General features: G+C 46.2%; 1 pseudogene; it reads left to right on the top strand.

The window, feature by feature from the left end:
- Positions 1-21,074: 21,074 nt before the first annotated feature.
- Positions 21,075-21,254, top strand: LOC119446926 (U2 spliceosomal RNA; annotated as a pseudogene).
- Positions 21,255-21,754: the final 500 nt, after the last annotated feature.

Raw genomic sequence — 21,754 nt, 5'->3', positions numbered from 1 at the left:
GCGTGTCGCAGAAAATCCGGCGTCGACGACGGAGTCGGTGTCGGCACCTGCGTGCAATGTCGACGTCCGTGGCGGAGAAAATCATCCCGAACTACCCCAACCGAGCAGGGCCTCCACAAGGTGCAAGGTTTTAGGTGAATAAAAATTGTATTTCTGATAGTGAAATCCGTGAGAAAAACAGTAAATTACAGCTTAACCACCACCTATAGATTGGTGGCATCGGATTGTAATTTGAATGTACGAGAAAACATAATACTGTTACGAGGAAACTCAAATACAAACCCCTTTTCCAGCAATTCTGCCAGACCTGCAGCTGCTTAGTTTACTTGTGAAAATGATATCCAGATAGCGCTCGCATCCTCGGCAGGTGAAATTGGGACTTCGCCTGCATAATGCGATTTGGACACGCGCGCGCCTACAAACGTCTACAAACGAGACACCGGCCACGCCCATAGCAAAGGAGGCCTATCAAAATCATCCCCCATCAGCCGACACGACGTCGCACAAAACGTTAGTTGAAAAGAACTGTAAAAACAGCAGTAACACAGAAAAAGTTGACACGAGTCGACAGGCATCCCATGGCACGCCCCAAGATGCAGACCAAATACAAGGTAAAGCTACCGAGAATAGAAATCAAGGAACATTAAACGAAGATTCACCAATAATCAGTTGGGCCAATACCAAACAATTATTAAAATAATAAAAAGGTGCCTTCACATTTTATAAAACACGACTTATATTGATACTGAAAAAACGTCTTCCCAGCAAGGCATTTATGTTTAAACGTGAAGTCCGACTTCAAGGGGATCGGTGTAAACTTGGTCTGTGTAAGCTGGCTTTCCCACGTTCTGGGTTGCAACGGGAAAGCCAGCTTACATAGGGGTTTGATAACGGGGATCGAATGGGGCTCGATCACGCTATAGCGTTCGACTCTTAAAGGCGAAGCTTAAGCATCCTCCAATTTTCAATGTTGTTTGCCAAGCGAGTCACTCCTGCAGGTAGTGCAACCCTCATAATACTGATAGTGCGATCGCATAGTGCTAAGCTTCTTCGCCTCTTGCTCCAGTTTGGGCAGCGGTGGAACGCCGAGTAGACGTAGGAGGGGGTCTTCCACACAGCTATGGTGCAGAGAGAGAAGGCACGTAATATTTACAAGACAAAGTCAGTTGGACTCAGCGGGAAGTTTCCGCGGTTGATTAGCGTCACCTGGGGAGGGAGGGGTAGGGAGGCTATTGATAGTTAATGCTTTCGTCAGAGGTGTTAAAGGGTTTTGCATCTATTGCAGTGTTTTATACTGAATTGTAGATACACCCCCTCTCCTAGTACTTTTTCACTAGTGAAGCGCTCGGACAACGTAATGTGAGCCTGAGCTGGACCACAGGACATCAAATGCAGGGCGTTTCATAATCCTCAGGTCATCCTTAAATGTCTTGAACTAATCCTGCCATGATCAATTTCTCCACCAAAATCATATTGAGAATGTTCCGAAATCTGAGAATATTTTAGGACCTATTTTTATATGCTTGCAGGATACTTTGGTCTTCGTATAAATTAACAGTGAACTTATTCAAAAGTAGGCTAATGCGGGATATCAAAATTGAGGTTATTATGCCACTAATACTTTACTACAACTTATGTCAGCAACACGTAGCTACCTAATGATGGACAACATGCAATGTTTTGCGAAGAAAACGCTAAGAAATGCTTGAATATATAACTGATTACCCAGATTCACTTAAGAAAAAGACTATCATACTCGTTCAATAATGCAAAAACCGTAATGTCAGAAAATTTATAAAATAGTCAGCAATTAGGTGGTCATAAAATGCTAATATGTATACCTCGTGGATGAGTGCAGACTAGCTATAGCGGCCCAATTAACAAAAAAGTAAGAAAAATAATGTACAAATATTGTCTTTAAACATAAAAACTTTTGTAGAGTGCTTACAAACGACAGTTCTGGACGCATTTTCAAGGGCACATGAGGCATGGGTTGCTGCACCTACTGTCTGCAAAGGTGCCACAAGTGGTTCGCTTACCAATAATTATAGGCAAGATGGTGCACAATAAATAAAAAGTTCACACTGCAGGCGTTGATGCTGGAACTTAAGCAGTGAACAAGAATCAAGGCATCGCAAAGTCTTCAGCTGAAACTATGCAACGACTATATGGTTGCTCATCAACCGAGTGCTTCAGCCTGTGTTTATTTATTAACTTTTAACCAACATTTACTTAACATGTGGATGCTTGATACTGACTTTGAATTCCAAAATAGCAATGTGCTCGGGTGTATTGCTTGTGTTTTCCTACTCCGCATGTTGCATGTTTCTTGACTTGCGTATTCCCTACATCTACGCTCCAACTTCCACGACACAATGGGCCGGCTGTATTTATTAACGGCATTTTATAAATAAAGTCTCGGACTACTACAGGAAGCAGCTGCACTTGCTTTACGCCGCTGCAGCTGTCATGGCACTAGTACAGTGAAGCATCCCGAAGAGAACATGTCGAACGATCTGTAGGCTGCATCATTGCACAAATTCAAAATTTCGAGATACACATTTGCTTGGGCAGTCATGCAATGTCGTCACCACCTTTACTGCCCGTGCATCACCAACACATGCTACATAGTTACACAATATAGTGCGCCACATTAGGTAAACATTTTCAAAATGTAATAAGGAGTAAAGTACGGCGCTCAAGGAGAGTATTTTCTGGACGACGTTCGTGTGTCTGAAAATCTCGCCAGACGCTCCGCCGTATTTTCGCGACACCAACCCTAATGCGACGACTCATCGGCGAACGTGTTTGCGCCGCTGTAATTGTGCCTAGGAGTAAGGCGCGACCGTCACAGCGTTGGAAAATATCAGAAAAAGCTTGTGCCTTTTGTGATAAAAACAACAATTGTGAAAGTTCATTAGTGCAGTAAAATTCTGCTCAAAGCGGAAAAAGCAATCGATTACATTTCCACACCTGAGCTAGATCCCGTTAACTTTTAACGTGCCTAGTTGAAAAGAATGTGGCGAAACGGCCTATTTATAACGTTTCATCTTCGCCAGAAATAAATAAAAAAACGAAGAATTTTGAAAAAAAAAGTTGACGTCAGTCGAGAATGGAACCCAGCTCTTTAGAGACGGAGACGTGAGCGCTGCACAACCGATTTTTTTCGTGGTTTATATTACAGTAAAATGTAACCGAATAAAACATGAAACAATTCTGCATAGTCATAAACTGGCAAGCACAATGACAGTCAAACACATAGGAGGCACTGTTCATAAATTAGGTGGAAATGCCGGTCACGTTTTAGAAAGATGGCAGGATAAGCACCTCACCAAAATAGGGTACCAGTCCGGTTGAATATCAAGTCCATCATAAACATTCTTTAGGTGCACAGTCATCTGGATAAAATTCAGCCTTGTAGGTACATCCAGCTCGAATTTGCAGTCCATCATTCGTGCTTTTCAAAAGCTTTATATCGCTATGCGAAAAAAAAACATATCGTACTATTGCATCATCATCAGAGGTCGGCAGCAGCATCGCATAGTATGAGGGTTAACTTCAAATTGTTTCTTTAGAGTCCATTAGAGGAGGTCGCAAAACAGAATGGCGTTCTTGCAGCTAATAAAACAATGCTCAATATTCTCTGGCACATCACAATGGCGACAGTTAACAGTAGGCACAAAGATACCCTTTTGCTGTAGCCATGTTTTAGGCTTGTAGCCATCCGCGTCTCATACCCCTGACACATGGGCAAAAGTAAAGTCTTTTGCAGGAAACCCCTTTTATTACTCCGAAGGGCCCTTTGCAGTAAAGAGTTGCGCCGACGACACATAGCAGCGCACTAACTTTTTTAGGTGGTTCCTGAAATTAACGCCGCAAACAAAGAAAAAAAAAGCGCTGCTTGTTGAAGCAGCAAGACAGAAAGCATTTACAAGAAGCTGCGCATGTAGATTACATTTAGTGATTGTAGAACCTAAAAACATTTTTCCCCATTTTTGATGGCTTATAATGCGCATCTTCGGAATTCAACATGGCGGCGCTAGCGACGGGGTGCGGGCGCTTGAGAGTATAGCAAGAGTAAAGATTCACTGTTCAACAAATCGCAATACCGCTAAAAATTAAAACATTTTCCAAGGTAAAAAATATTTACGGGGCACCGTAGTTATGTAACAGGTTTTATTTTATTGATGAGTTGTGCAGGTTGTATGCGAGAGTACACCTTTCCGCTCGAGAAGCCGATTCCCGATCATCTTTCCGGGAAAGGAACATTGCCGGGATGGAGATACTCTTTTGTCGTGGGTCGCTGCGTTTGAACGCCTTTCCAATAGATGTCCCCTTACCTAAAGGACTTTAGAGTGCCCGTGTGTCAGGGGCATTATGCGACGCGGAAAAACGAACCACCAACCAAGCTTCTTGCATGAACCCCCCCCCCCCCCCCCCCAAGCAAAAACGGGAAGAAAGTTTGAAAGAAAGAACTAAATCAGGTAAGACAATGACGAGTGCGACTTGCATGAATAACCGAAATATGGGATGCGCAGTATCGTTAAAAAGAAGAAACGAGCCACTATTATCGCAGGCAAAGATGCAGTAAGTCCGGGCCACCCTCACTAACTCGACAAAAATTATTGCCTCACCTTATGGGCTCAAAAGTTGAAGAATTTACGCAAGTTGCAAAAAATTGGCGCAAACGTTGGATGTAGAGTCCGGCACAGTGAATAACTTGAAATACGTATTACATTTTTGTTGCCAAAACATATTGCAGGCTTCAACTGTTCCCTAAATAGAAAGCAGTGGCGTAGCCAAGGGGGGGGTTCAAACCCCCCCCCCCCCGAAATTTTTTGCCCCCCCCCCTCACTAACCCACCCTTTGCTCTCGTCGCTTCGCACTGACATATTTCAAGAAACCGGTGCTACTTTCACACTTTCATTCCTGGGCGCTTCCGTTTGGGTTGGTAATTTACAGCGAATCATGTCTTCATATGGAAAAAAACTGTCACGGTGTTTGTCAAGGCCTTGACACTCTGTGAGGTTTTGGGCGCGAATGTGGCGGCCGCATTCTGAAACAACAAATGCGCAACAAATGAAGCAACAAATGCGGCAGCCGCATTTTAGATGAAGGCGAAAATGCTCGAGGCCCGTTTACTTAGATTTAGGTGCACGTTAAAGTCCCCAGGTGGTCGAATTTTCGGTATACATTTCCGCCGCTTCCCTTCAGGTGCCGGTTAGGCCGCGTTCGCGTAGGAACTTGGTCTCGAAGCTGGCGGAAGCGGCAAAATCTTGCAAAAATCCGCCCGCCTAGGCGGCAAAACAGGCAGAAAAACAGGCGGCGAGCCAAATTGGTCTCGGACCGATTTTTTCGCCATGGCGAAGCGGAAACGTGGCGGAAAGTCGTTCTGCTCGACCGGAAGCTACACTAGCATGTAAACTTCCGGTCGTAACATTGAACATGGCACCAAAAGTGTAGGCTGCAATGCTGATCGACGCGATCAAGAACCACCCCTTGCTCTACGACTAGAGAAGTACTAAAACGTACTGTCAGCAATACTCGCGATAGTATTCAACTTCGCGCGACCGGAGGCGCGGCAACGAAGCCAACGGAGTCGCGTGACCCAACTTCTCGCGCTTTTGCAAAGCCAGGCGAACCCACCACCGCCGTTTCCGAGGTTTTCTTGTCTTCCGTTTATTCATTGTCCACTTCTAGAAGACAAGTAGGTAGAAGTATAAAAGCCATTTCTTCTTCCACTTCCATGACAGACAATAGTTAGGCAGATTCCTCGTTGGCGCTCCATAATTCTCCTCGCACGTGCACGGTATGTTGCAGAAGTCGCGGGGTGCTTTTCTCGTCGCGACGATAGATTGGGAGCGTAGGTCTCACGTAGGACGCGCAGGCTTCGGCGAGCCTCAACACAAGGGCCAGCCCGGGTTTTAGCTTTGATGTTCCCGTTGCCACTTTCGTGTCCTGGAGGCGCCGAAAATAATACGAAATGATGAAATGTTATTACAACTTGTAAATAAAAGCTATTAAAGAAATATAATCACGCCTAGGCAGCAACCTGTGACACAGCGCTACCGCGCCCGTGTGAGGAGAATTACAGAGCGCCAACGAGGAATTTACCGAAGGTCGCAGATGACACGCGTAATTGCGCAAGATGATCACTTTTGATGACGGGTGGGTCAGTGAATGAACATACCGCTCCAAATAATGCGATAATGAGCGCCACCACGCCGACAAACGTACGCAGACTAGATGGATGTGGACGAAAGCGGCAGCGGCGGCCGCGGTGGTAACAAAACAAATGTGAACTTGGACATGCGCGGAAAAGATTTTCCGGCCGCTTTGGCCTCTCCACCCGCGCGCTTGCCGCTTCCCAAGTGTGAACGTAGCCATAGTCTGCAGCGCAAAACGTCTCTCGTTTGCGATTGCGCCCCTACGGAAGGCTGGTAGTTACTGTTGTGTTGCTGAATCTCAAACCAGCAATTACGAAAGGCTGGTAGTTGCTGTTGTGTTGTGGAATCCCAAACCAGCAATGTACACACCAAAGGGTTGATGCCAGCAGTGAAATTCCACCGACTCGCAACAGAATGCACGAAACAGACAGCCGACAAGCATGGATTACATGTGCGCAGTACAGCGTAAGTAAACTGTTGTTGCAGGCGCTGACAGTTCTCGTCGGAGTTCACGCGTCCTGAGAAATTGATTATGTGCACTATGCACTGAACAAGACCGGAGTTCATTCCTGCATCACTAGTACACCAATCAGTCGAGAGTCTGTGAGTTACAAGGCCGCTTCCTGTTTGCACCGGCGTAAGTGAAGCAGAAATGAGTTGCACGCATTACTTAAAATGCGTACACATGCCATATCTATGCTGTGCGGTGAAATATTCTGTCAAATTCTGAATGTGTTGACGTAAAGGCAAATGACGGCTTCACGCTCGCACACAGCGGAAGACACAGTGGCCCATGCACTTGCCGCAGGAAATGCAAGGCGACGAAAGCTTCGTAAAAAAAAGCATTACTCGTTCTTGCGCGTATTTCAGTTTTCTAGCGCAAAGACGCAGCGAACAAGCTATTGCTATGGGAGTAGGTATATAGCCTGCATGGTCACACGTGCATTTTCACGTGTATAGCCGTCCTTGACTTGTGAAACGCACTTAGCCCCGACGAGGACGACGCCATCTACGCTTAACGGAGATTAACAATTAATGATGTCTTCTCCGATCGGGCGGGTCGTCTCAATGATGCGTTTTCGAAGACTGGTCCATTCAGTGGCGCGATGAGAGACGGTTGCTCCAAACGCCCACTGTACCTGTCGTACTTACTGTATTTTACTGAGCTTACATTACTTTTTACTTAATTTCTTCACAAGCACACACTAGAGCACTGCACGGGCCGATTTTTTCAGCCCGGGCCCGGCCCGGGCCCGTTATTACGTTGGGTGGCCCGCCCGAGCCCGATCGAAACTTTTATGGCGAGACCCGGGCCCGGCCCGGGCCCGGAAATAATCTACGTTACCCGCCCGGCCCGGCCCGCCACCCCTTTACCTTAGGCCCGAGCCCGAGCCCGGCCCGAGCCCGGCCCGAGCCCGACTCTAAACCGGCCCGAACCCGGCCCGAGACCGAAAAATAATGTTTTTCAGAGTTGAGTCGCCCGAGAATAACTCACTGCACGTTACATGCACACCACCAGAAAGCCCAAGCCCGGCCCGGGCCCGGGTCAAAAAGCACACGCCGTGCCCGAGCCCAGCCCGAGCCCGTGAAAAAACAGTTCTACGCGGCCCGGCCCGGCCCACGGGCCCGGGCTTTCGGGTAAGCCCGAGCCCGTGCAGTGCTCTAGCACACACACACACGCGAGGGGGGAGGGGGGGTCCCATGTCTTTGATATACATACATAGAGGGTGCTTAAACTACCGATATTTGTTATCGATGACGTCACGTAGAGGAAAGCAGACGCTGGCCCCCCCCCCCCCCCCCCGGTCGGGCCGATGAACCCCCTCCGAAAAAAATTTCTGGCTACGCCCCTGATAGAAAGTCAGTTTAGAACGAATTTCTGAGCGTAGCATTACAGTGTCGAAATCCGTTCTTTCCGCACTTAATTTATATGCGTCTAGCACCACGTCAAGATAAACCTTTTCATTGTGAAGAGCTTGTCGATACAACGTTTACTACACTGGGCTTATCAGAGCAGCACAACTTTAGGGCATCTGTATAAGGTAACAACTTTACCTCATTACCCAGAATATTGAAGCTATAGATGCCACTCGACTGAATTACGCTTAAGCATAGCGGTTTCAGGTAAAGGGCGAAGAGAAGTGGGGACATCGGACACCCTTGTTTAACCGAAGATCAAATAGAAATGGGTTCGCAGAGATGGTCATTAATTACTAAGCGAGTCAAAAATACTGTTTAACAGACCCGAACCCGTTTAAGCACAGTGGAGCCATCATTGAGCTCTTCGAAGAGAGAAAATAAATATAAATGACTCACACGATCAAAAGCTTTAGCGAGGTCTACCTGGAACATTGCAAGCTGCTCAGGGAAAACGTAGATGTATTGAAGACATGTACGGGCGATACGTATGTTGGCTTGAATGGGTCGACCCATAAGTCCGCACGTCTGATGGAAACTAATCAGTACTGAAATCGCAAAATCTTATCTATCAAATGAAACGTTGTCAAAAATTTTCATTCACCGTTAGACAACGTGATTATCCGGTAGCATTTAACAGAACGCAGTTCTTCTTTATCGGGCCTATTTAGAATTAATACTTGTGGTTTTTACAAAACGCTTCCGGAAAGGCGTCCACCTCTAGATTTGTGAAAAATATCCAATAATCAACAACATCAGCCTACTTTTTTATGTCCACTGCAGGACGAAGGCCTCTCTCTGCAACCTACAATTACCCCTGTCTTGCGCTAGCTGATCCCATCTTGCGCCTGCAGATTTCCTAACTTCATGACCCCACCTAGTTTTCTGCCGTCCTCGAAAGCGCTTCTCTTCTCTTGGTATCCATTCTGAAACTCTAATGATCGACCGCTTATCCATCTTACGCATTATATGGCCTGCCCAGCTTCAATTACCCCCCCCCCCCCTTATTGTCCATCAGAATATCGGCTATCCCAGTTTGCTTTCTGATCCACACCACTCTTCTCTTCCTGTCTCTTAACGTTAGGCATAACACTATTCGTTCCATCGCTCTTTGTGTGGTCCTTAACTTGTTCTCGAGCTTCTTTGTTAACCTACTAGTTTCTGCCCCATATGTTAGGACTGGTAGAATGCAATGATTGTACACTTTTTTTTTCAACGACAGTGGTAAGCTGGCAGTCAGGATTTGGCAATGCTTGCCATATGCACTCCAAGCCAATTTTATTCTTCTGACTTTCCTTCTCGTGATCAGGGTCCCCTGTGGTTAATTGACCTAGATAAACGTACTCCTTTTGAGACTCTAGAGGTTGACTGGTAATCCTGAATTCTTGTTCCCTTGCCACGCAATTGAGCCTTATTGTTGTCTTCTGCGTATTAATCTTCAACCCCATTCTTACACTTTCTCGGTTAAGGTCCTCAATGATTTGTTGTAATTCATCCCCATTGTTGCTGAATAGGACAATGTCATCTACAAACCGATGGTTGCTGAGATACTCACCATTGATACTCACTCCTAAGCCTTCCCAGTCTATGAGCTTGATTACTTCTTCTAAGCATGCAGTGAATAGCTTGGGAGATGGTGTCTCCTTGCCTGACCCGTTTCTTGATCGGCAGTTTTCTCATTTTCTTGTGGAGAGCCAATATAGCTGTGGAATCTTTGTACATATTTCCTAGATATTCACGTACGGCTCCTGTACTCCTTGATTGCGCAGTGCCTATACGACTGCTTGTATCTCTACTAAATCAAGTATCTTTTCATAGCTGCTGATTCTGAGCTTTCTGTCTCAACGTGGGAAGATTCTAATGTTTTTATACCTACCAAGCGCAGCCGTTCGAAACGGACGTCTCCGGAATCGTCGTCAAGCGTAGCGACCATCGTATACGGCAGCATCGTGACTACGACAGTAGCCTTCATGCCCGTCGACGCGATGGAAAGCCTGAATGCTATCTCCCGGCAGGAACTCAATGATTTCTTCTTCAAACTTGCCCCTGGACTAATCCACGTAGTTCGCATGAACCCCTGGAAAAATGTCATAGCCGTTGACACAACAGATGGTAAGATGGTGCAAACTCTGCTTGGTTTGTCTGAAATTTGTGGTGTCAGCACGCGGCCCTACATACCACAGGATGCGCATATTGCAGCTGGTGTCCTCTCTGATGTCGACTTGGATCCTAAAGACGACGTTTTTAAGAGCATGATCGTTTGCACACCACCATGCAAAATAATTAGCCTTCGTAGGATGGGCTCGTCAAATTGTATGAAAATATTGTTTGCCGGTGGAAAGCTGCCTAGTCATACAAAGGCTGGACCTGTGCGCTATCCTGTTCGCCCCTTCGTTCCGCGGCCCTTACAATGCCATAAATGTCTTAAGATTGGTCATGTTTAGGGATTTTGCACCTAAGATCTGGCATGTGCCAAATGCGGTGGGAATCACCATGTAGATGCTTGTGAAAGTCAGACATATCAGTGCCCTAACTGTAAAGGCGAACATTTGGCAACGAATAAAGGATGTCCCTCATTGAAGGACGTACAAAAGGCACCAAAAGAGACAGCCAAAAAAGAAGGCAGTAGGAGATGAAAGCACGCGTCTCCGTAGTGCTGGCCCAGCGATTGGAAATGCCTCGACTAAGCAAAAAACAGTGCGTTCAAGGAATGCAAACAAACAACGCATCGAAAATAAGGGGGGCGGACCTTTTACTTCTCGGAGTCATCGTGGCCAGCACTGCCATCGAAATGGTCGGCACAAGTCTCTACAAAGACTGCGACCACAGTGATCATTGAAAACACAGTGCATAAACCGGTCATAGCCAACGACGAGGCGCAACTTGTCATTCTGAAGATGCTTGTCAACGTAATCAGGTCTCTAATCGCCAGTGGTCAGACACCAGCAGCATCAGCAGCAGTGCAACTTTTGGAGGCCCTCGTTCCAGTTCTCGACGGCCTTCAATAGACGTGTTACCGGAAAGAATCTTATCAGTTGTGAGCAGCCTCGCCCCTTTGTGCTGCAATGGAATGTCAGATCACTGCGACTGTGACACGCTGATCTAGTTCTTCGACTCATTGCTATGAAGACTCCACCAGATGTTATAGCGCTTCAGGAAACTAACGTAAGGAAAGACGAATATCGACTGCCAGTATCCATGGGTGTCCAAAGTAACACTCAGTGCGGAGAACCAACCTGTAGCTCTTCCCAGTGTGTGGACACGACGCATACGCGCGATGCTTCAAAAGCATCAGTGTACGTACGTGCTGACTTGGATTTCACGGTTCTTGACCCTGGTGATATCTGTGATGATGAGTTTGAGTGCACAGGTGTTACTGTGAGCCTCAAGGGTGTGACTACGACGGTGGCAAGCATTTACATCCGGCCTATACACGTTCTTCAGAAACCTCACTACTTGAGTGCTTAGTGTCTCGGTGTGGTGCGTCGTTTGTATTAAGCGGAGATTTTAATGCTCACCATCAGCGATGGTGTAGCCGCCCCTAAGACAATCGTGGCGCAGAAATTAACGAGCTTATTATAAAGAATGATCTGGAATTACTCAATGACGGTTCACCTACATTTATTGGTAGATGAAAAGAGCATTCCTCTATAGACCTTGCGATTTCAACGAGAGATGTGTGCTTAGCCTGGTCATGCGAAGCTGACCCGTGAGGCTCAGGTCACCTGTCGATTTGGTTAAGGCCAACACATACTGCTGGCCGAGAGACTACCGTCTATACAGTGACAAACTAGGATAAGTTCCGTCAGCTTATCTCAGAGGCACCATCTCAAGACAGTCTGTTCAATCGGGTGAGTAAGTGTTTACGACAAGCTACAATACAACGACGACGAAGTATCGGCAAACCAAACCCTGATCTTAAGCTTTTGCGGCTCCGCGCATGTCGACACCGCACTTACAGGCGGACACAGCGCTCTAAACGACGCACCGACTGGACTCTGTATAACCGCATTGATGTAACCATACGGTGGCATACAAAACAGCTTCGTCGCAAGAGCTGGGCCGCCTTATCTAGGCCGATGCATACCGGAAGTGGTTTTGGAAATGTGTGGCGCATACCGAAGGCTCTCCGCACTCTCGAAATCTGCAAGAACCCAACGGCTGCTTTGTGCATAGCGACTGGCCATTCACCAAAAGTTCTAGCGGAGGCATTTGCAGACCTTTTCGTCTCTCCTATGTCCCGTGACACCACGAATGGCGACCTTTCTTCTTTGACAAGTCAGACTACCATGACTGCTTTCTACGGTCCAGCCTGCCAGATGGACGAGGCAGACTTCACTCTTGAGGAGCTGCGACACGCGCTCAGTCTCTCCAAATGCCGCACTGCCCCACGTGAAGACGGTGTGACGTATCAAGCATTACGGAACATTGATAATAGTTTTCATGACCGTATACTGGACGAGCATAATGAGGTTTGGAGAACTGGTGTAATCGTTGCTGAGTGGAAATCGTCCATGGTAATACCAATTTTAAAGCCCGGGCGCCCTGCACGATACCTCAAGTCCTACCGGCCGATATCCCTAACATCAAATGTCATCAAGTCAATGGAGCAAATGGTCCTGTTTCGTCTAGAAGACCGGCTAGAGAAGCAAATTTTTTCCCTGAAGTGATGAGCTATTTTCGTCGCCGTCATTCCGCGCTGGACAGCATTTCAGACCTTGTCTCAGCGCTTGAATGTGCTAAAGCAAACAAGCATTCCGCCTACACGTTCTTCCTAGACGTACAGCAAGCTTTCGACTTTGTTCCCCATCAGGCGATTATTTTCGCTCTTGCAACCGCGGGAATTTCGGGTCATCTGCTTCGCTTTGTGTGCAATTTCCTATCGGAGCGCCGGATGAAAGTGCGTGTCGGAGCAATAACAAGCGAACCCCGCACTGTTAAGTGCGGTGTCCCACAGGGCAGCGTCTTATCGCCGCTTCTGTTTAACACAGTACTCGCCTCGAGACAATGACTTCCCTGTGAGCATATCCATCTATGCAGATGATATTGCTCTGTGGATAAGCGGCCCTTCACACCTTTGCCCGCGGCTTCGTGCAAGCTTGCAAAGAGCTCTGAACGCGACTTCAGAGTACTTGGGTGGGTGAAGTTGGCCTGCAGATATCACCTGCTAAGTCGGCTGTAATAGCATACCACCCTAAACAACGCGCTCGTCGAACAATGAGCCGACTGTACCTTTGACGAAACGCCGATAAATTCGGTGCGACAACACCGTTATTTGGGCTTAATTGTGGATGATCGCATCTCTTGGCGTCCTTCCGTTAAATTCGTACGACGAAAATCGCAATCCATCCCTTAAGTATGGGGCCACCTTGAGTGCTAGAGTTGCTGGCTGTGACCAAACAACGGCTCTGCAGGTGTACCAATCATCTGTACTCTCAGGCATGATGTATGCGTTACCGTTCCTGAACGTCCCACCTAGTTTTATGGCCCAACTGGAACGTGATCATCGGGTTGCCCTTCGAATAGCGCTGGGGTTACCTCGTGAGGCGCAATGAGTTCAATTACTCACTGAAGCACATCATTTACCTCTAAGACTACAAGCAGACCAGAGAGCTCTATATGATATTGAGCGTCGCCACCGCGCATCGAATGGTCAAATGCTCCTTTATCGTTTGATTCACAGCCCGTTTTCTCGCATTGGAAAAATGGCGGCATTATTTATGAACATTACTGACTTTTCTGACCATGATGCTTCAGTTACGCATTCGCCTCCGCAAGATATCACCCAACACGTACTGCCCATTTACCTTACAATCCCTGACATACACAAAAAGTCCATATGCCTGTTTCGGCCATATTCCAATTGGCTCAGTCGCACATGTTCGAGAGATTTCTAGAGTACCTTCAAGTATTTACAGATGCATCTGTACACAGCGACAGGTCAAGGCGCCTCTGCGGCTTTTTTCTGCCCTTCACGACGTATATTTCATATACCCCATCTGGCCTCGTCAACAACTGCGGAGCTAGCAGTAATTAATGTTGCACTGAAATACGTGCAAGAGGAATTAACCACACCGAAGATTGTCATATTTACGGACTCCTGCGCTGCCCTTAGCAGATTAAAACGCAGTCAGGCTGATTGCCCAATTGTGCGCAGCATTACTGACTCTGCCAACAAAATTTTATCCCGTGTGGGGTATCTCTCGTTGCTCAATGGATACCTTCGCACGTAGTGATCGTCGGAAATGAAGAGGCTGATCGACTGGCTTCAACTTGCAGTCATAACGACTGTGCTTGCCCGGAAATTTTGTGCAAGCTTGATGACGCTCGTCTGCTGATTCGTCGCCACCTACTCAAGCAGCATCCAGACTAGCGCGTCGCAAATGGAACGTTCCCGCCGCGTGTTAGTGGTCGAAGCTTGCCTCTTCGTGCTAGAGCGCAACTACTCAAGCTAAGGGTTGGCTGTGTTAACGTGCACGAACGTTTATACAGACAAGGACGTGTGACCAGTCCATCGTGTACGTCTTGCGGTGGCTATGAGACACTCCAGAACCCCATATTGGAATGTCCCCCTTTCAGTGCGCAACGCATATCGCTAGTGTGGGACTATCATCTCCTTGGCCTGCGGTGTACGACTCTAGACGAATGTTTATATCCTAGTGGTTGCGCGACTCGACGTGATCAAGCTCATCGCGCTCTCCTTACTTTTCTAGGCAACGAACTTAGGGGCACGTTTGTAACCCAGCAACTATTTCTTTTATTTTACATCCTTTAGTAGCACGACCTGCAGGGATGGGCCCTACTGTATGTTGTACTGTATTCTTTGAGATTTGTCATGTCGCTTTTTCTTTCCTCCTTCCTATCTTTCCTTTCTATGTTTGTCTCCTCCTTTCTGAAGAGTAGGCAGCCGTTGTGCCCCTTCTGGTGGCAGTTGCCAGCCTTGCTCCTCGCTTTCTCTTTCCTGTGTATATGTTTACAAATCAAATCATAATATTGTGACGGGGCGTCAAAGAGACGAAAAAGGGATAGTATTTATCTAGAGGGATTGTTGGCAGAGATGGCCAAGATGGCTGAACACTGCGCAGCGTTTTTCGGCGATCGTCGTCTTCTTCCTTAATGCAAGGAGGCGGCCCGTAACAATATTATTAATCTATGAAAGCCATATAGAGAGGTTTATTGTACTCTGCAGGTTCTCCATTACCTGATTGATGATATAGATGTGATCCATTGTAGAATATCCTTCCCAAAAGCCAGCCTGTTCTTTTGATTTATTGAAGCCAACTGTAGCCCTGATTCTATTGGAAATTATATTGGTGAATATTTTATAGGAATACTGAAAGAATGCTAAAGGACCTATAACTTCTAAATTCTCTAATGTCTTCATTCTTATGAATTAGTAAAATGTTGGCATTCTTCCAGTTCTCTGGAATCTAATAACATGGCACTGATAATTCTTCTGAAAGCTCTGTAAAATACACTTCAAGGTCCTTTAGGGCCAGGATGATGATCAGTGCCAGGGCCATGAACGCATCTGATCAATAGATAGCTGAATTTATTCCATTGTAAGGGAACCATTGATGAATTCTGATCATCTTTTAAAGGTTCTACCAGTGACAATGCTCTGTACGACTCTTGCTCCGTGATAATCGTGAGGGTCCCTTAACAAAACATTGTAGAAACTTTGAAACTGTGAAATTTTGTCATTCGTATTTGTTAGAGGACTATCTTTGAAGTTTATTTGCGGAAATACTTTGGAAATAGCGTGACGTCGCTCAAGAAGTTAAGCTTGGCGTGCTGGCTACTCAGAGTGCAGAGCACACTTGTTTCTATATCAAACACGCGGACCTCTAAGTCACATTTATTAATGCCAAAGCTTCACCACGCGAAAATCCGGCGTTGTAGTCGGCAGCGTGTCCGAATGATGGTACCTAAAATAGCCGACGGCAAAGAGTAAAAGCCCGTCAAAAAATAGTCCGACTGACGTCAAATTTCTCAGTGAGGTTCTTGGAAACCAAGCAAATTAATGCCTTGGAAAAAAATAAGGTAAATATCGGTCTGGGTGGGAATTGAACCCGGGCCTCCGTGTTGCGAGACGAACATGCCTCGCCGATGCCACAGCGCCACCTCGGCTCTGGTTGACGAAAGATGTGCCCAGTGCATGCCCCATTGCGCACGTCACGTCACAGTCACCTGGCTGACTAAACGTGTGGCCTACTGCGTGCGTCGTTAGGTACGTGACAACGCAACCAGTGGGTTGGAGGTGGCGCCACGTCATCAGTGAAAAAAATGAGTGTATGAAATAAAAAGTATTATTGTCTGATTGAATGCCGCTGAGTGGTCCTTCGAGTTATGATCTCCTCGCCGGCAAGCGAGTGCGCTGAGACATTTGGTGAGCTTTCATTTTCTCTTACCGAGGCGCAGTTAGAACGCAGGCGAGTGCTTGCGCGGAGAAGGAAACCGCGAAAAAAAAAAACATTTCGCCAAAATGACTTCAATTCTTTCACATTCCCACACGTAAGCAATCGTAAGTGTCTCTGCCGAATTTTATGTTGTATGTCATTGATGAAAGTGCCTGGCAATTCGTCATTCATCTCGTAAATGCTACATGGGCTCTCAAGAGTTTTAACGAGGACTGTCTTTCTTGGGCTACCTAAACGTGAAAAACTTTGTCCGTCTGTCTGTCACTAGATTCAACCGCCCGGCCAAAACGAAGCGTGAAGAGAGGAGGTGCAGAGAGAGAAAGAAAGAGAGACAAACAACATAGAGTGAGAGTATTAAATAAATAAGTAAAATATACTACCTTGGCGAGGCTGGATTCGAACTTGGGTACCCATGGTGCTAAGGCGAGCGTCATGACCACCAGGCTATACACCTTTTTCTTCTTTATTGCAACATTGAACAGCACAATTACACAAAAAGATATATTCGAGGGAACAGTATCTCGGAACTGGCTTTGCGCGATCCCGTTTATATTCGTTTATGTTTAACAGTGCTTCAACTCTTGGGAGCCATTCAGGCTCTGTGGTTTGAAACTGGTACACAGCTATAATTCTGTTGATGCTTTCCTTGAAATATAGTCTTATCGACTTCGCGTCTATGTCAGCGTTCGGAACTGCCATCCTGGATCGTCAAATGCTGTGGAGATCCAAATGCCTAATGAGGTCAAATGGAATACCACCCTCATTTTCAACTTGCAAAAATCGTATACCGAAAGAGTCCACTGGTAGGTCTTTCGTGAGAGTACGTTGTAAGACCTTCCAGAAGAAAAATGCTTCCCAACAATCTAGGAATACATGCTCGATCATTTCTGGATTCTGAAAAATCGTTTCTGACGTTCGTTTCTGACAAATGAAACAGGAGTCCCCCAAGGTACAAAAAAGCCTTTTCTTCCAAATAAGTTGACGAAAAAAAAGATGACGAATGGGCACTCCAGGCTGACCTGGACTGCGTAACCACTTGAAGCTCTAAATGGATATTGTGCCTTAATAATTCTCAAACAAGCTTATGTCCTTCACTAAAAGCCCTAATCGCATTCCCACCTCGTACTCTTCAAATAACCCTGCAGTTGAACTTACTACTACTTACAAATACCTTGGTGGTTACCTTAGTTCAGACTTATCCTGAAATCATCACAACAACGTCATACTCGCACCTGCTAACCGCTCACTAGGTCTCTTAAAACATAACTAGAAGCATCTCCATCGCAGCTACGTAAATTTGCTTACATCATCCTAATCCATCCTAAAATCGAGTATGCATGTGCCATTTGGAACCCTTACGAAGCTTACTTAATCAACAACATCGAATCACTTCAAAACCGCGCAGTTTGCTTCATATGTTCAAACTACTCACGTCATTCTAGTGTCTCAGCATTGAAAATTCGTACAGAACTGCCAGACTGGTTGCAACAACGCACAGCTTCACGGTTATCACTGTTTCACAATCTTTATCATCACCCATTGCTTCATGACGACTTATTTTCTTCACCAGTTGCCATCCTTCCCAGAAGTGACCTTCCTTTCAAAGTGAAGCGTTTTGCGTGTCATGCCTTGAACTATTCACAATCATTCATTCCACGTACAATCGTTGACTGGAACGCACTGCCATCACACATAGCCGCCGTCATTGATTCTGTTAAATTTCATGAATAATGACAGAAGTTGTGAAAGAAAACTAAAACTATCGCTATTTTTATTGTACAACTTCTGACACATTGTTCTTTCTTTGTTTTTGCTTCTTCCATGTCTATCTTTGTGTTATTAGGAGCCAATATTATTTTGTGATATTTGTGTTCGCGCATGCGTTGTTCTTTCCGCGTTTGACTTATCCCACTGTATAACGTTTATTTTTGTTATTGTATTGACCACTCCCTATGTAACACACTCCTGCGCGAGGTCCTTTAGGGGTATTTTTAATAAATAAATAAATAGAAGTCTTCACATCTAACGTATTTGTTCGCAATTTGAAGAAAAACTATTTTAACTCCTCCTGGTACACTCATGCTTTTCACTCGTTTAACAACGTTTGCCCACAGTCCGGCACAATATTGTGATCTTTAAAGAGGAACTGGTAAGACAATGTCACACATATCTTTGTATAGTTTTTTCCGCGACCCAGTCCAAAGGTGGTCCAATGAAAAACGAGCCTGCAGATAAACACATGATAGGTCGACCCTTTTAGATATCTACCGAGGCCTTCCGGCATACTTTCCGACGCGACTACAAAGTTTGGCAATGCTCTTCCCAGTTTAACTTGACAAACAGTTCGCAAAAAGCGGTGTGATACATCGCGAACAACCATGAATCGGTTAACTAGCTGTCTTATGTAGAGGTGCGGCAAACTCAATCCTCCGTAGCGTGCACGACGAAATAGGTTGGTTTTCCGTATACGCTCCCGACGTTGATCCCCAAATGAAAGCGACGAGAACTCTATGAAAGTTTTGCACATTCACGCGTGAACAATGAATTACTTGCTATATATACCCAAGTTTGCCTTTTGAAAACAAATTACACATCTTTGCCCTCGCAAAAATTCTCCAGTAAAAACACCCTGTAAAAGAATATTGCAGCTTATACAGGGTGCTCATTTTAGCTGCACCAAATTTTTTAAAATTTTCTGTCGCAGAAAGCACAATTATAATCTTTGATCTAAACTACTCGATGAGGCGGTCAATACTTCCACGAGAAATCAAAACGCCTAATTGAATAATTAACATAATTACGCTAATAACTTTCTAATTATTTTGTTTACGGCAACTCTTTCAAGCTACGAATTTTAGCCGCTGCGTTCGCTAGGCGTATCCACTTGTAACGAATTCTCAGGACTAAACTAGTTTCGTGATATTAATTTTCAAAATGCCCGACGAAATGCGTGGGCGTTCCAAATAACTTTTTGAGGAAAACACTGTTTTGTGGATTAAGCACAAAGTTAACTGGAACGCCTAGTTGAAAAAATCTAATAAGTAAGCGAACACTTGAATAAATAGATGAGTAAACAAATAATATTTACAAAACATAAAAGTAAAATGTGCAAAATTCCAGGAAACGCACATGAGAAAAAGTGAACAAACCACGCCGCAGCACCACAAAAAGAAGAGCAGAAAGACAAATTCTAAAGGAAAAATTGTCATCCACCCGAATGCAGCACCAAACTATCGTACAAATGAAACTTATACGGGTTTCTTTTGTGACCTTACGACCGGGGCACGCAACCTCCAAAATGCTGTTTTCTCTGGCGGTAGAAGATTGCTCCGCAAGAACGTGTGACCGTTCATCTTAACCGATACTTCATGAAACAGCGCAATATTTATAGGGCAAAATACTTCGCCGACCCCTATGCTACACGTCTAAGAACGTGCGCCTGAAGAATTGTGATTGGCTAACACGCTATGATTCGGTGATGATTGGCAGGTGATCTATAAAACAACACTGAGCCTAAGCAACTCAAATGAAACCAGTGGCAGAAAGCGAAAGAATTATTTAAAAAAACTCAGTGTCATTTCACTCTGTGATGGTGGATGACGAGCGAAGCTGTGTATGCGATGATTGACCGTTGCTGATTGACCAAGTTTGCGGGATCGGGGCCACGTGGACGGTTCACATTTCTTTTCACCTCGCGCTCCTGGCGGGCAGCATGCTTACGCTGGGCGTCAATGGTCTACTCATCGTCGATGGTCTCCTTCCGCCATCGGAAGGAGACCATCGACGACCATTCCCTTTTATTGCGATAGCAATTATATGGACACTCAAAAGCAGATTTCTGCCGTCGGCGTCGCCGTTGCCGTGAGGTTCCGTATGACGTCAATGGAGATGAAATCGTCGCCGCGCGCCGCCGAACGCTGTATGTGCGAGTGAAAGGGTGCGAGGGGCGCGCGCTTTCACGGGGAGTGAACGCACGGCGGAGAACAAACGCGCGTTCTGCGCCGTGCTCCCTTAAGGGCTGCAGAAGTAGGCGTCTCTTTCCTCCTTTACAATCACCATATAGAGCAAACGCGCCTTCTTCCGACGCGCGAGAGGCCGTGGGGGAGGGGGAGGGAAGGGAGGCGACGTTTAGCTGCGGCACCAAGTGCCTATTTATATCAGAGGCTCCGGCAACAGTCACCAACGCCGCAAGCATTTTGAGCGAACGCGGGCAAAACGCCGACGGCGTCCACAACAGTTCTGCGCGTTGCCGGTGCTGCTGCATGTCCAAGTTTATACAGCTGATAAAGCTAATATCATTACTCCGTATAGCTCTCTACAAATTTGCTATCGCAATTGATGCTTCGCCTTTCAGGTGAAACTGCGACAACTTTTTCTGTTCACGCCGTCGTTCTTGGTAGGCCCGCTGTTAAGCAGACCGAACAACATGCGGCCTACCCATTTCACAGTTAGAGCAGAAATGAGGAAAGGAGCCGACATAGAGCATGACGTCAGGAGACAGAAGACCTTCAGTTTCGTAGGCACTTGTTTGAATACGCGGAATGGCGTACACGTGTATGGTGCGGACGTAAACGCGGCCGACGCGGGTAAAAGCGTAGTATCCGTTCTTATCAGCTTTATATCTGATACGGCTTGTATTTGAGCCCAACTTCTTCTTGCAAGGGGCTGGTGGAGTGCTTGAAGCCTGCTTCTCCTCCGCCACGGGTCGGCTGGGTTTTGCACAATCTTCGGGATTTCTGGTCTACGGACATCGATTCGCTGGAAAGTAGCCATATGCAGCTTTGCTATAAAAGAAAATAAAAAAAACACCGCATATCCACGGGGTGAATGATGATAAGTGGCCGAAGCTCCGGAGGGAATCATCGCTAAACCGTGAATCTTCCGTGTAATTCGCCCAGTCTCGCCACACTAAATCGAACGATTGACATCCACCAATGACACGTGCCATATGTGACGTCATTCCTATTTTAAAACAGCGCCATTCATTATGATTGCACCATCTCCCGCTTAAGGGGACGCTAGCACAAACGCGTTAGAAACGTGCAGTACTCTCTAGTAAGGGGGAGAGGCCACAGCGTCTTACGCAGCCGTTTACACATGCCGGAACGTGCACCGCGTTTGCCGACGCCATCACATGACTACTGAGAGAGTATAACCCCCGTATTCATAAACGCTCCGCGACTTGAACTTGACTTGCCACCGCCTTCAACGCGTTTTGAACGCGCTGCCTAAGGCGGTGGCAAGTCAAGT

Source organism: Dermacentor silvarum, chromosome 3 (assembly GCF_013339745.2).
Source record: "Dermacentor silvarum isolate Dsil-2018 chromosome 3, BIME_Dsil_1.4, whole genome shotgun sequence".
NCBI classification, from domain to species: domain Eukaryota; kingdom Metazoa; phylum Arthropoda; class Arachnida; order Ixodida; family Ixodidae; genus Dermacentor; species Dermacentor silvarum.
This window is presented reverse-complemented; position numbering and strand designations above follow the sequence as displayed.